This window comes from Heterodontus francisci, chromosome 34 (assembly GCF_036365525.1).
Source record: "Heterodontus francisci isolate sHetFra1 chromosome 34, sHetFra1.hap1, whole genome shotgun sequence".
Classification (NCBI taxonomy): Eukaryota; Metazoa; Chordata; class Chondrichthyes; order Heterodontiformes; family Heterodontidae; genus Heterodontus; species Heterodontus francisci.
The window spans coordinates 46,083,811-46,099,620 of record NC_090404.1 but is presented as its reverse complement, the minus strand read 5'-3'; the positions used below and the strand labels follow the sequence as shown (position 1 = coordinate 46,099,620).

At 44.4% G+C, this 15,810-nt stretch overlaps 1 pseudogene; it reads left to right on the top strand.

The window, feature by feature from the left end:
• Positions 1–1,047: 1,047 nt before the first annotated feature.
• On the top strand, positions 1,048–15,262 carry LOC137348880 (probable G-protein coupled receptor 139; annotated as a pseudogene).
• Positions 15,263–15,810: the final 548 nt, after the last annotated feature.

Here is a 15,810-nt window from a genome sequence, read left to right as displayed (position 1 = left end):
TTCCATCGTTACTCACCATCTGCCACAACCCCAAAATGGCAGCTCTGACCTTCAGGATAAGGCCAGCTAAGTTAATGGCGATGCTAAACAGTGACTCTTTGTAATAGACATTCTAGTTTTCAACGCAGTATATAATCTGTGCCCTTGTTAGCCTCAGTGTTTCTTCCGAAAACTGTTCAACATAGAAGAGTACTGATTCATAAGATGAAAGAAGTTGGTAATGGTATTCAGCAGGAGTTTCCTTTCTAATGTCAGCTTTCAATGTTAAGGAAACCGAGGGCTGCTCCCCTTGACTCTTTACAGCTGTACCCACATCTCTGCTGCTTCTGTTCTATTAGCAGGACAGGATATGCACAAAGTGGTGATGGAAGAGTTTATGACCTGGGCTCACAGGTACGATTCCGGGAGTATGGCTCTGTTAGACTGTTGCTAAACTAGCAGCTCTCTCGACTATGGTAGCTCTCTTGACTGGAATTTTTTCCAGATGTTAGTGTGGAGGAATCTGTCGGGTTGTCTGGAAAGGGTGTGCCTTTGCTGTCGCCAAATTCTACGTTGATATCGCAATCCAATGGTCCACTCTGATTCATGTTTTCTTCCTTTCTGGCTGTTTGATACAACTGTCTGTGTTTCTCGGCCACTTAAATGGGCAGCTAAGAGTCAACCACTTTGGTGTGGGTTTGCACCTGCATATAGGCCAGACCGTTCAGCATGAGAAGTTATCTTGCCTAAAGGGGACATCTTTTCCCTTTAAAACCGTGCAACATGTTTATGTATCCATTTTATTGCATCATAATCGACTTCATTAAATTGTTTGCTCTTTGACTGTTGCTAAAGGTAATGATGATACTACCTAATCTACTCGCTCAGTGACTATCCCCAATGTAAATAGTAATGTGACCTATAATGATTGTTCAGTTTCTGTAACTAACATTAATAGTGGTGCTATCTAATTGTATCTCCAGGGTTTAACATCAGATATAATGAAAGATCCTGTGAATGTCGAACAGAGCGTGTGTGTGATCCCGACATTGCTGCTTCTCAGAAAAAATGCACGCTCCACCTCGAGGCCTAATATATGCCACTTACTACGCTGCCCTTCCAGTTATTGCTGTTCCAGGTAAAGTATTGCAGCAAGTTTTTATTATCTAAATGAATGATAACCCTTTTTTTTCTCAACGGATCTGGGATACTATAGCTCTGGTAAGGCAGCATCTGAAGCACTGGGTTCATTTCTGGGCATCGCACCACAGGACTGAGTCAACACGGTTAAACGAGAGGAAAATTATGTTTGACACATTTATTACTTTTAGGATGAAATTAGTGCGGTAGGCAAAGGGGTACCAGTAGATATAATATAGTTGGATTTCCAAAAGGCATTCAATCAAGTGACACATAAAAGATTAGCACACAAGGTAAGGACACATGAACATAGAACATAGAACATAGAAAATACAGCACAGAACAGGCCCTTCGGCCCACGATGTTGTGCCGATCCTTTGTCCTCTGTCAAGGACAATTTAATCTATACCCCATCATTCTCCTTTATCCATATACCTATCTAAAAGCCGTTTGAAAGTCCCTAAAGTTTCTGACTCAACAACTTCCCCAGGCAAGGCATTCCATGCCCCGACCACTCTCTGGGTAAAGAACCTTCCCCTGACATCCCCCTTATATCTCCCACCCTTCACCTTAAATTTATGACCCCTTGTAACGCTTTGCTCCACCCGGGGAAAAAGTTTCTGACTGTCTACCCTATCTATTCCCCTGATCATCTTATAAACCTCTATCATGTCACCCCTCATCCTTCTCCGTTCTAATGAGAAGAGGCCTAGAATGTTCAGCCTTTCCTCGTAAGACTTATTCTCCATTCCAGGCAACATCCTGGTAAATCTCCTCTGCACCCTCTCCAAGGCTTCCACATCCTTCCTAAAATGAGGCGACCAGAACTGCACACAGTACTCCAAATGAGGCCTTACCAAGGTCCTGTACAGCTGCATCATCACCTCACGGCTCTTAAATTCAATCCCTCTGCTAATGAACGCTAACACCCCATATGCCTTCTTCACAGCCCTATCCACTTGAGTTGCAACTTTCAACGATCTGTGCACATAGACCCCAAGGTCTCTCTGCTCCTCCACATGCCCAAGAACCCTACCGTTAACCCAGTATTTTGCATTCGTGTTTGTCCTTCCAAAATGGACGACCTCACACTTTTCAGGGTTAAACTCCATCTGCCACTTTTCAGCCCAGCACTGCAACCTATCCAAGTCCCTTTGCAGACGACAATAGCCCTCCTCGGTATCCACAACTCCACCAACCTTTGTATCATCTGCAAATTTACTGACCCACCCTTCGACTTCCTCATCCAAGTCGTTAATAAAAATCACAAACAGGAGAGGACCCAGAACTGATCCCTGTGGCACGCCACTGGTAACTGGGCTCCAGGCTGAGTATTTACCATCTAAGACCACTCTCTGCCTTCTATCAGTTAGCCAATTCTTAATCCAACTGGCCACATTCCCCACTATCCCATGCCTCCTGACTTTCTCCATAAGTCTACCATGGGGGACCTTATCAAATGCCTTACTAAAATCCATGTACACCACATCCACTGGTTTACCCTCATCCACTTGCTTGGTCACCTGCTCAAAGAATTCAATCAGGCTTGTGAGGCAAGACCTACCCCTCACAAAACCGTGCTGACTGTCCCGAATCAAGCAGTGTCTTTCCAGATGCTCAGAAATCCTATCCCTCAGCACCTTTTCCATCAACTTGCCTACCACCGAAGTAAGACTAACTGGCCTGTAATTCCCAGGGTTGTTCCTATTCCCTTTCTTGAACAGGGGCACAACATTTGCCACCCTCCAATCACCTGGTACCACCCCCGTCAACAGAGAAGATGAAAAGATCATTGCCAGCGGCTCTGCAATTTCATCCCTTGCTTCCCATAACATCCTTGGATATACCCCGTCAGGCCCGGGAGACTTGTCTATCTTCAAGTTATTCATAAACCCCAACACATCTTCCCTCCTAACGAGCACTTCCTCGAGCTTACTAGTCTGTTTCACACCGTCCTCTTCAGTAATACACCCCTTCTCATTCGTAAATACCGAAGAGAAGTACTCATTCAAAACCTCACTTATCTCTTCCGGCTCAACACACAGTCTCCCGCTATTGTCCTTGACCGGACCTACGGTCCCCCTAGTCATCCTCATATTTCTGACATACGCGTAAAAGGCCTTGGGGTTTTCTTTTATCCTACCCGCCAAGCATTTTTCATGCCCTCTCTTAGCTCTCCTAATCCCTTTCTTCAGATCCTTCCTGGCCATCTTGTATCCCTCCAGAGCTATGCCTGTGCCCTTTTTCCTCAACCTTATATACGCATCCTTCTTCTTCCTAACAAGACTCTCAACCTCTCTTGTCAACCACGGTTCCCTCACATGACCATCCCTTCCCTGTCTGACAGGGACATGCTTATCAATGGCCCCTACTATCTGCTCCTTGAAAAAGTTCCACATTTCGACCGTGCCCTTCCCTGCCAGCATATGCTCCCAACTTATGCTCCTCAGTTCCTGCCTGACAGCATCATATCTACCCTTCCCCCAATTGTAAACCTTGCCCTGTTGCACATACCTATCCCTCTCCATTACCACAGTGAATGCTACAGAATTGTGATCACTATCTCCAAAGTGCTCGCCCACCAACAGCTCTATCACTTGCCCTGGTTCATTACCTAGTACCAAATCCAATATTGCCTCCCCTCTGGTCGGGCAGTCTACATACTGAGTCAGAAAAGCTTCCTGGACATACTGCACAAACACTACCCCATCCAAACTATTCGATCTAAAGAGTTGCCAATCAATATTTGGGAAGTTGAAATCCCCCATAATTACTACCCTGTGACTTCTGCTCCTTTCCAAAATCTGTTTCCCAATCTGCTCTTCCACCTCCCTGCTGCTATTGGGGGGCCGATAGAAAACTCCCATCAAGGTGACTGCTCCTTTCCTGTTCCTGACCTCAACCCACAGTGCCTCAGTCGGCAGATCCTCCTCGAAAATTCTTTCAGCAGTTGTTACACTATTTCTAACTAACAATGCCACCCCCCCACCTCTTTTACCACCATTCCTAATCTTATGAAAACATCTATAACCAGGTACCTCCAAGAACCATTCCTCCCCCTCACCTATCCACGTTTCAGTGATGGCCACAACATCGTAGTCCCAAGTACCCATCCACGTCTTCAATTCACTCACCTTATTCCTGATGCTTCTTGCGTTGAAGTATACGCACTTTAACCCTTCTCCGTGCCCATCTGTCCTCTGCGACAGTGCTACCTTCCCCAATACCTCACTACACTCTTTGTCTTTCTGAGTGGACCCACTGGTCCCTGGACTACAAGTCCGGTTCCCATCCCCCTCCCAAACTAGTTTAAACCCTCCCGAACAGTACTAGCAAACCTCCCTCCCAGGATATTGGTGCCCCTCTGGTTCAGATGCAGCCCGTCCTGTTTGAACAGGTCCCATCTTCCCCAGAATGCAGTCCAATTATCCAAGAACTGGAAGCCCTCCCTCCTACACCATTCCTGCAGCCACGTGTTCAGCTGTGCTCTCTCCCTATTCCTAGCCTCACTATCACGTGGCGCCGGCAACAAACCAGAGATAACAACTCTGTCCGTCCGAGCTTTCAGCTTCCAGCCTAACTCCCTAAACTCACTTCTAACATCTGTGCCACCCTTCCTTCCTACGTCGTTGGTGCCAATGTGCACCACGACCTCTGGCTGCTCCCCCTCCCCTTTAAGGATCCTGAAGACGCGATCACAAACATCACGGACCCTGGCACCAGGGAGGCAACAAATCATCCGTGCGTCTCGCTTGCGCCCACAGAACCGCCTGTCGGTACTCCTCACCATCGAGTCCCCGATGACTAGTGCTCTCCCGTTCTCCCTCCTTCCCTTCTGAATGTAGGGGTAATATATTGCCATGGATGCAGGACTGGTTGGCTGACATTAAGCAGCGAGGTAGGAAAGAAAGTGCATTTTCGTTTTGGCAGGCTATAACTAATGGAGTGCCACAAGGATCAGTGCTGCAACTTCATCTCTTTATAATCTATATTTATTTTGGGCCTCCTTATCTCGAGAGACAATGGATACGCGCCTGGAGGTGGTCAGTGGTTTGTGAAGCAGCGCCTGGAGTGGCTATAAAGGCCAATTCTGGAGTGACAGGCTCTTCCACAGGTGCTGCAGAGAAATTTGTTTGTCTATATTACTGACTTAGATAAAGAGACGAGAGTAATGTATCAATGTTTGTTGATGATGGAAGGCTAGATGGGAATGTAGCTGTGACGGGGACACGAAGAGGCTGCAAAGAGATGTAGGTAGGTTTAGCGAATGGTAAACGAGTTGGAAGGTGGAATATAATGTCGGAAATATTGAGGTTATTCGCTTTGGTGATTAGAATAGAAAAACAGACTATGTCTAAATGTTGATATTCAGAGAGACTTTGGAGTAGTCACAAAAGGAACAAAGCAAGTTAGCATTCAGGTACAGCAAGCAATTAGAAAGACAGATCACAAGTTGGCACTTTATGGCAAGGTGACTGGAGTACAAAATAAAGAAGCCTTGCTACAGCTGTATTGGGTTTTGGTGAGACCACACCCATAGTACTGTGTGCAGTTTTGGTCTCCATATTTAAGGAAGAATATACTTGTTTTGGAGGTGGTAAAGCGAAAGTTCACTTGATTAGTTCTTGGGAGGGGAGTGCTCTTCTATGGTGAAAGCTGTGGTGGGTTAAATTGGTCCAATATTCTCTGGAGTTTAGAAGAATGAGAGGTGATCTCACTGCAACAAACCATATTCAGAGGGGGCTTGATTGTGTGGGCATGGAGAGTTTGCTTCACCCTGGTTGGAGGAGCTAAAGTCAGTATTAGGCTAAGGGTTCGATCATTTAGGACCGCTATGAGAAGGGATTTCTTCACTCAAGGATGTAAATCAGTGGACTTCATTACCCCTGATGTTAGTGGAAGCTCCATCATTTGATTATATGCAAGGCTGAGGTAGATAGACTTTCGATGTCACAGAATCAATGGATATGCGGAGCAGGCAGAAAAAGTGGAGTTGAAGTAGAAGGTCAGCCATGATCGTATTGAATGGTAGAGCAGGCTCAAGGAGCCCTGTAGACTACTCCTGCTCCTAGATCTTAAGTTTCTATGTACTTAGGAAGGACTATTGACCTTCTAAGGGGTGTTGTGCAGATTCGCCAGAATAATACTGCAAATTAGAGGGTTAAATTAGGAGAACAGGTTGCATAGACATGGTTTATATTGCTGAATAGAGAAGATTGAGCGGTGTGAAAGATGCTAAAGGATTGATTAGTGCAAAGGAGCAGTTTTTGTTTTTTATCCCTCTGGTCGGCAAGTCTCGAAGAAGGGCCACAAAAGCAGAGCTAGGTCGCTCAGGGATGATATCAGGAAGCACTTCCTTATGAAAAGTGTAGTGCAAATATGGACCTCCTGCTTGCTAAAAAAATTATTGAGACCAGGGCAATTGAAAATGCTAAAGCTAAAACTGTTAGATTTTTGTCAGGTAATCAAATTAAGGCGTATGGACCTATGGCAGCTAAATGGGGTTGAATTGCACGTTCGCCAAGATTGAAATGCATGGTGGAACAGGCTGGAGGGGCTTAATGGCCTACTCGTGCTTAAACAGGCTGCTGAGCTCTAGTAGAGCTGACACATTCTTGTTTTAATAGAGTATAAATTGAGTGGACTCTGAGTGCTGCTTGTCAGCACTGAGTTCTTTTGGAGGGCACGGAGTGTGAAGAAGGGAATTTGGTAAGTGAGGGAGCTCAGTAAGGAGGGGAACTATAAATTAATTAAGAGAACATAAATTTAATTAAATTAACACAATAAAAATGGCGGGACAGGTGATGTGTTGCAGGTGCAGTATGTGGAAGCTCCGGGGTACCATGGCATTCTATGGCAACCACGTCAGTGTTTGCAGCTTGAGGTGCTTCGGCTCAGATTCTTTGAGCTGGAGGCTCAGCTGCAGACACTGCAATGCATCAGGGAGGGGGAAAATTACTTGGACAGTTTGTTCCCAGAAGGCAGTCACAACTCTGAGGATGAGGTCATCTGTTTTGGCCAGTGATCAGGGACAGGAGATTGTGGTTGCGAGTCAGGCATGTAAGGGGATCGGAAAGGTAGCAGTGGAGGAGACTCAGTCCTTGCAATTGAGCAACAAGTTCGAGGTTCTTGCAGCTTGTATGGACAAAAGTGAGGGCTGTAGTGTGGATGAGCAGACTGACCATGGCACCTTGGTTCAGGATGCCATTCAGGTGGGGGGAGCAAAAAGGAATGTAGCGGTAGTAGTGGACAGTAGAGTGAGGGGGATTGACACTGCTCTCGGCAGTAAACAGATAGAGCCTAGAAGGCTGTGTTGCCTACTTGGTGCCAGGGTTCAGGTCATCTGGTCGGGGCTGGAGAGGAACTTACAGTGGGAGGGGGAGAATCTAGTTATCGTGGTCCATGTAAGTACCAACAACATAGACGGCCAGGAAAGAGGTTCTGCATAGTCAGCATGAGGAGTTAGGTACCAAATTAAGAAGCAGAACAACTCTGGATTATTACATGAGCCACGCACAAATTGTAGTAGGGCAAAGAAGATTAGAAAAATGAATGCGTGTTTGAAAGACAAGTGTGGGAGAAGTGGGTTCTGGTTTGTGGGGCACTGGCACCAGTCTTGGGCAAGTGGGAACTGCACTGTTTGGACGATCTACACCTGAAGATTGCTGTGAGCAGTGTTCTAATGAGATGCCCAACTAGGGAAGTAGAAGGGGTTTTGAACTAAACAGTGGGGACAAGGGATCAAATTTGGGGAGATGTGGTAAATCAAAGATTCGAGACCAGGCAAGAGAGAAAGGTATTAATACAGGAAAAGATACCCAGACTGTGAGAGGAAGGACAGTGAGTACAAATCTAAGAGGAAATCAGCAATTAAGGGTCGAGGTTACAAAAATATTAAAAGGTCAAATAATAAAGGCTCTGTATCTGAATGCATGTAGCATTCAAAACAAAACAGATGAACTGATAACACAAATAGAAATAAATAAGTACAATCTTCTAGCCATTACAGAGGCATGGATGCAGGATGACATAGATTGGGACGAGAATCTTGAAGGGTACATGACATTTAGAAAGGAAGGAAGTCGAGGAAAAGGTGGAGGGGTGGCTTTGTTATTTGATGATGGTATTACCGCAGTAGAGAGGGATGAAATAAGTTAAGGAAACCAGGATGTGGAAGCGGTTTGGATCGGAATGAGAAATGATAAAAGCAAGAAGACACTTGTGGGAGTGGTGTACAGTACCTCTGACAGTAACCACACTGGATGCACAGGAAGAACTAACGGGTTCTTGTCAGAAAGTTTTGGCGCTAATTAGTGGGCATTTTAATCTACATATAGATTGAAAAACTCGATGGGCGAAGGCAGCCAAGATGAAGAGTTCACAGAATGTCTTCGGGATAGTTACTTGGAACAGCACGTTCTGGAGCCGGCCAGAGAGCATGGTTTACTAGACCTGTTGTTGTGCAACGAGATGGGATTAATTCATGACCTCATAGTGAAGGAGCCTCTAGGCAGCAGCGATTATAATATTTTTACATTCAGTTGGAGGAAGAGAAGACTGGTTCTAAGATTATTATTTTAAACTTAAATAAGGGCAGTTATGAGGGAATGAAAGCAGGGATAGGTCAATAGAGATACAATGGCAGACATCTAAGGGGTCATTTCAGAATACACAGAATAGAAACATTACAACGAAAAAAAGAACAACTCCAAGGGGAGGACCCACCATCCGTGGTTAATTTAGAAAAGTTAAAGTTCCTTTCAAACTTAAAGAAAAAGCAGATAAATGTGCAAGAATGGGTGGCAGGCAGGTCAGAAGGTTAGACAGAATATTAAAAAAAGCATAGAACGATTAAACGATTAATAAGGAGGGAGAAAGTAGAGTAGGAGAGAAAGCTGGTGATAAATATACGGACAAATAGTTAGAGTTTCTATAGATCGTAAGAAAAAAGAAGAAATAACAAAGTGAGCGTTGATCCTATAGAAAGAGAGTCTGGGGAATTTCTAAGGGAAAATAAGGAGATGGCAGATGAATTGAACAGGTACTTTCCATCAGTCTTCATCATAGAGGATACAAGTAACACCCCAGAAATAGCTGCACATCAGGCAACGGAGGGAAGGGAGGAAGTCAAGAAAGTTTCAATCACCAGGGAAGTGGTACTGAGTAAATTGTTGGAGCTGCGGCTGATAAGTGCTCTGGTCCTGATGGACTTCACCTTAGGATCTTAAATGAAGTGACTCATGAGATAGTTGATACGTCAGTTTTAATTTTTCAAAATTCTCTAAATTAGTGGAAAGTTGTATTAGCTTGGAAAATAGCCAACGTAAGTCCTTTATTCAAAAAGGGAAAGAGGGAACCAGGAAACTGCAAGCTAGTTAGCTGAACATCTGTCAGAGGAAATTTTTAGAAACTATTATCAAAGACGTTATAGCAGGGCATTTGGAAACATTCAAGGTAGTCAGGCAGAGTCAGGATGATTCCTTGAAGGAGAAATCACGTTTAACCAATTTATTGGAGGTCTTTGAAGAAGTAACATGTGCTGAGGATCAAAGGGACCCGGTGGATGCAATGTACATATATTTCCAGAAGGCATTGCAGAAAATAAACATTCAGCGTGTAAGGGGTAACATTTTGGTATGGATAGAAGATTGGCTAGTTAGCAGGAAACAGAGAGTAGGTATAAATGGGTCATTTTCTGGTTGGCAAGATTAACGAGGGGTGTGCCACAGGGATCTGCGCTGGGGCCTCAACTCTTTACAATTTATATAAATTACATAGATGAAGGGATCGAAGGTATGATTGCTAAATTTGCTGATAACACAAAGATAGGTAGGAAAGTAACTTGTGGAGAGGACATAAGGAGGCTACAAAGAGTTATAGATAGATTAGGTGAGTGGCAAAGCCCTGAAAAATTGAGTTTAATGTGGGAAAGTGCGAAATTGTCCATTTTGGCAGGAAGAATAAAATAGAAGCATGCCATCTAAATGTTGAGAGATTGCAGAGCTCTGAGAAGCAGAGGGATCTGGGTGTCCTAGTGCATGAATCATATATGGTTAGTATGTAGGGACAGCAAGTATTTCGGAAAGCTAATAGAACGGTATCATTAATTGGGAGGGGAATTGCATGCAAAAGTAGGGAGGTTATGCTTCATGTATACAGGACACTTGCGTGACCATAACTGGAGTACAGTGTGCAGTATTCGTTTCCTAATTTAAGGAAGGATGTAAATGCGTTGGAAACATTTCAGTGAAGATTTACTTGGCTAATACCTGGAAAACATGGGTTGTCTTATGGGGAGAGGTCAGACAGGCGAGGCTTGTATCCACTGGAATTTAGAAGAGTAAGAGGCGATTTAATTGAACTATAGAAGATTCTGGGAGGTCTTGATTGGGTGCATGTGGAAAGGATGTCTCCTCTTGCGGGAAAATAAAATCTTGTTTAAAATTAAGGGGTATACCATTTAAGACAGAGATGAAATTTTCTTCTCTCAGAGGGTCGTGAGTCTTTGGAAATCTCTTCCTCAAAATGCGGTCGAAGCAGAGTCTTTGAATATTTTAAGGCAGAGGTAGATAGCTTCTTGATAAGCAAGGGGGCAAACGGTTACTGGGGGTTGGTAGGAATGTGGAGTTGAGGTTACAATCATATCAGCCATGATCTTATTCACTGGTGAAGCAGAATCGAGGGGCCGAGTGGCCTACTCCTGCTCCAAATGTGCATGTTTGTATTTATGTCCGTGTGTTCGTATTGGCTTGATGCTCCACTCAGGAGCTTAAACTAGAGTGCAAATTGACACGAGGAAATATTCAGAGCGTGCTGCAAAGAAAATGTGGTTCTTACATGACAAACTAAAGCAATGTCCTTGTTCAGTAGTTGGTATTGAATTTAAGGTTTTCTTGAAGAAGGGCCCGCAGGTCTCATGGTGTTTTCGACAATTTTCTTACAAATCATATCGCCATTTTTAGAGCAACTGGTTAATGGCCTCGCTGCATTTTGTGGGGATTGGTTATGTTTTTCAATGTGAAATAGTTCTAACCTGATGAGGAAATGGTCAGGGAGTCGCATCAATATAAGGCTTCACAAACTTGGTTTCTTTAGTTGCAACATTTGTTTTCAATTTGTTTTGAATTTTGTTCCAATTTTTACTGTTCAGATTCTGTGTGCTTTATAGTTCATTATCTGAAGTCTGTACATATTATTTCCTGATATATTAAATTCATCACTGCACCTTCGACTATTGTTATCTTTACGACATTTTCATTTATGTCAATTAATTTTGCCCATGATTTTAAATATTTATTAACTGAATCTCTGTTGCATTAAGTGGCAAAATTGATAACTTCATATGATTCCTATTCTGCTGGGAGTGTATGCTGTAATTTCTCCCATTTCTCTCTTTCTCTCTCTTATAGTTAATATAGTGGCGATTCTGATCCTGTCCCGAGGACAGTGAGGTCTCTCCAGATGTATAACACGGTACCTGGTTTTCATGGCAGTGACGGATCTTCTGGTCATTCTCACAGCCGTGATATTAAACTGGATTCCTGGTATTTATTTTCCAGGTAACTTCCTGTCCATTACCCCGGTGTGCAGTCTCAGCATCACGATAATTTATGTATCCAGAGACAGTTCTGTATGGTTAACGGTCGCTTTCACCTTTGATCGATTTGTGGCCATTTGTTGCCAGCAGTTGAAAACAAAATATTGCACAGAGAAAACAGCGGCGGTGGTTGTCGGAACGGTTGGTACTCTGAGCTGTTTAAAAAACATCCCCTGGTATTTTGTACACGAAGCTATTTACATAATTAACAATGTCCCGTGGTATTGCAGACTGAAGGAAACCCGTTTTACTTCACCAATGTGGGCAGCTTTTCATTGGACTGACCGTATTTTAACTCCTTGTCTCCCGTTCTTGCTGATTCTTTTGCTCAATGCTCTGACCGTCAGACACATTCTAATGGACAGTAGAGCCCGCAAGAGACTCCGGGACCACAGCAGTGCAACAAATCTGAGTGATCCAGAGATGGAGAACCGAAGGAAGTCAATCATTTTACTCTTTACTATCTCTGGTACTTTCATTCTTTTGTGGATGACATATGTTGTACAATTCTTATATGAGCGATTTACAAATGATTCTAAAATCAATGGGTTCAGTGACCCCAAATTTATTCTTATAGAAAGTGCAAATATGCTTCAGCTGCTGAGTTGCTGCACAAACACTTTTATTTACGCAGTTACACAGAGCAAATTCAGGGACCAGTTAATGAATATGGTGCAATATTCCATAGAGCAGTTGACTAAGTTAGTAAAGTGTAAATTAAACTTCCAACAATAATTTTGCTTATCTGCAAAGCTCTCGTCCTCTTTAATGTAAAGATGAGTTTCAAAAAGGGGAAGGGATTGCCTATGGACTGGGCATATGATTTTGCAGCTCAATTTAATGACCGATGACCTGCTTGTACCTGAAAAAACACAAGATCCCAATTTGCTGACAGGTAAAAAGGCATTTAACAGGTTGACAAACATCCCTAATTAATGACAGGTCGCCTTCCTGTGCCAATCCACAGATATCCCAATGTACTGACACGTGACCTTCCTGTATCAGAGACACAACAATCTCATAATACTGACATGCATCTTTCCCACAGCTGAAACGCAAGCATCGCAATTTATTCACAGATAACCTTTCTCTGCCAGTGAGACACAATTTATTGACGGGTCATCGTCCTGTACAAGTGAGAAACACATCCAGATTTGCTGACAGATGGCCTCCTGATACCAATTACGAACACATCCTAACTTCCTGACAGGTGACCTTCCTGTACCAGGGACACACACAGCCCAATTTAATGTCTTTTCTTTTGGGCCTCCTTATCTCGAGAGACAATGGATACGCGCCTGGAGGTGGTCAGTGGTTTGTGAAGCAGCGCCTGGAGTGGCTATAAAGGCCAATTCTGGAGTGACAGGCTCTTCCACAGGTGCTGCAGAGAAATTTGTTTGTTGGGGCTGTTGCACAGTTGGCTCTCCCCTTGCGCCTCTGTCTTTTTTCCTGCCAACTACTAAGTCTCTTCGACTCGCCACAATTTAGCCCTGTCTTTATGGCTGCCCGCCAGCTCTGGCGAATGCTGGCAACTGACTCCCACGACTTGTGATCAATGTCACACGATTTCATGTCGCGTTTGCAGACGTCTTTATAACGGAGACATGGACGGCCGGTGGGTCTGATACCAGTGGCGAGCTCGCTGTACAATGTGTCTTTGGGGATCCTGCCATCTTCCATGCGGCTCACATGGCCAAGCCACCTCAAGCGCCGCTGACTCAGTAGTGTGTATAAGCTGGGGATGTTGGCCGCTTCAAGGACTTCTGTGTTGGAGATATAGTCCTGCCACCTGATGCCAAGTATTCTCCGAAGGCAGCGAAGATGGAATGAATTGAGACGTCGCTCTTGGCTGGCATACGTTGTCCAGGCCTCGCTGCCGTAGAGCAAGGTACTGAGGACACAGGCCTGATACACTCGGACTTTTGTGTTCCGTGTCAGTGCGCCATTTTCCCACACTCTCTTGGCCAGTCTGAACATAGCAGTGGAAGCCTTACCCATGCGCTTGTTGATTTCTGCATCTAGAGACAGGTTACTGGTGATAGTTGAGCCTAGGTAGGTGAACTCTTGAACCACTTCCAGAGCGTGGTCGCCAATATTGATGGATGGAGCATTTCTGACATCCTGCCCCATGATGTTCGTTTTCTTGAGGCTGATGGTTAGGCCAAATTCATTGCAGGCAGACGCAAACCTGTCGATGAGACTCTGCAGGCATTCTTCAGTGTGAGATGTTAAAGCAGCATCGTCAGCAAAGAGGAGTTCTCTGATGAGGACTTTCCGTACTTTGGACTTCGCTCTTAGACGGGCAAGGTTGAACAACCTGCCCCCTGATCTTGTGTGGAGGAAAATTCCTTCTTCAGAGGATTTGAACGCATGTGAAAGCAGCAGGGAGAAGAAAATCCCAAAAAGTGTGGGTGCGAGAACACAGCCCTGTTTCACACCACTCAGGATAGGAAAGGGCTCTGATGAGGAGCCACCATGTTGAATTGTGCCTTTCATATTGTCATGGAATGAGGTGATGATACTTAGTAGCTTTGGTGGACATCCGATCTTTTCTAGTAGTCTGAAGAGACCACGTCTGCTGACGAGGTCAAAGGCTTTGGTGAGATCAATGAAAGCAATGTAGAGGGGCATCTGTTGTTCACGGCATTTCTCCTGTATCTGACGAAGGGAGAACAGCATGTCAATAGTCGATCTCTCTGCACGAAAGCCACACTGTGCCTCAGGGTAGACGCGCTCGGCCAGCTTCTGGAGCCTGTTCAGAGCGACTCGAGCAAAGACTTTCCCCACTATGCTGAGCAGGGAGATTCCACGGTAGTTGTTGCAGTCACCGCGGTCACCTTTGTTTTTATAGAGGGTGATGATGTTGGCATCGCGCATGTCCTGGGGTACTGCTCCCTCGTCCCAGCACAGGCATAGCAGTTCATGTAGTGCTGAGAGTATAGCAGGCTTGGCACTCTTGATTATTTCAGGGGTAATGCTGTCCTTCCCAGGGGCTTTTCCGCTGGCTAGGGAATCAATGGCATCACTGAGTTCCGATTTGGTTGGCTGTATGTCCAGCTCATCCATGACTGGGCTGTGTGTGTCCCTGGTACAGGAAGGTCACCTGTCAGGAAGTTAGGATGTGTTCGTAATTGGTATCAGGAGGCCATCTGTCAGCAAATCTGGATGTGTTTCTCACTTGTACAGGACGCGCTTGAGGACCACAGCAGTGCAACAAATCTGAGTGATCCAGAGATGGAGAACCGAAGGAAGTCAATCATTTTACTCTTTACTATCTCTGGTACTTTCATTCTTTTGTGGATGACATATGTTGTACAATTCTTATATGAGCGATTTACAAATGATTCTAAAATCAATGGGTTCAGTGACCCCAAATTTATTCTTATAGAAAGTGCAAATATGCTTCAGCTGCTGAGTTGCTGCACAAACACTTTTATTTACGCAGTTACACAGAGCAAATTCAGGGACCAGTTAATGAATATGGTGCAATATTCCATAGAGCAGTTGACTAAGTTAGTAAAGTGTAAATTAAACTTCCAACAATAATTTTGCTTATCTGCAAAGCTCTCGTCCTCTTTAATGTAAAGATGAGTTTCAAAAAGGGGAAGGGATTGCCTATGGACTGGGCATATGATTTTGCAGCTCAATTTAATGACCGATGACCTGCTTGTACCTGAAAAAACACAAGATCCCAATTTGCTGACAGGTAAAAAGGCATTTAACAGGTTGACAAACATCCCTAATTAATGACAGGTCGCCTTCCTGTGCCAATCCACAGATATCCCAATGTACTGACACGTGACCTTCCTGTATCAGAGACACAACAATCTCATAATACTGACATGCATCTTTCCCACAGCTGAAACGCAAGCATCGCAATTTATTCACAGATAACCTTTCTCTGCCAGTGAGACACAATTTATTGACGGGTCATCGTCCTGTACAAGTGAGAAACACATCCAGATTTGCTGACAGATGGCCTCCTGATACCAATTACGAACACATCCTAACTTCCTGACAGGTGACCTTCCTGTACCAGGGACACACACAGCCCAATTTAATGTACCATGGACATAAACATCCCAATTCACTGA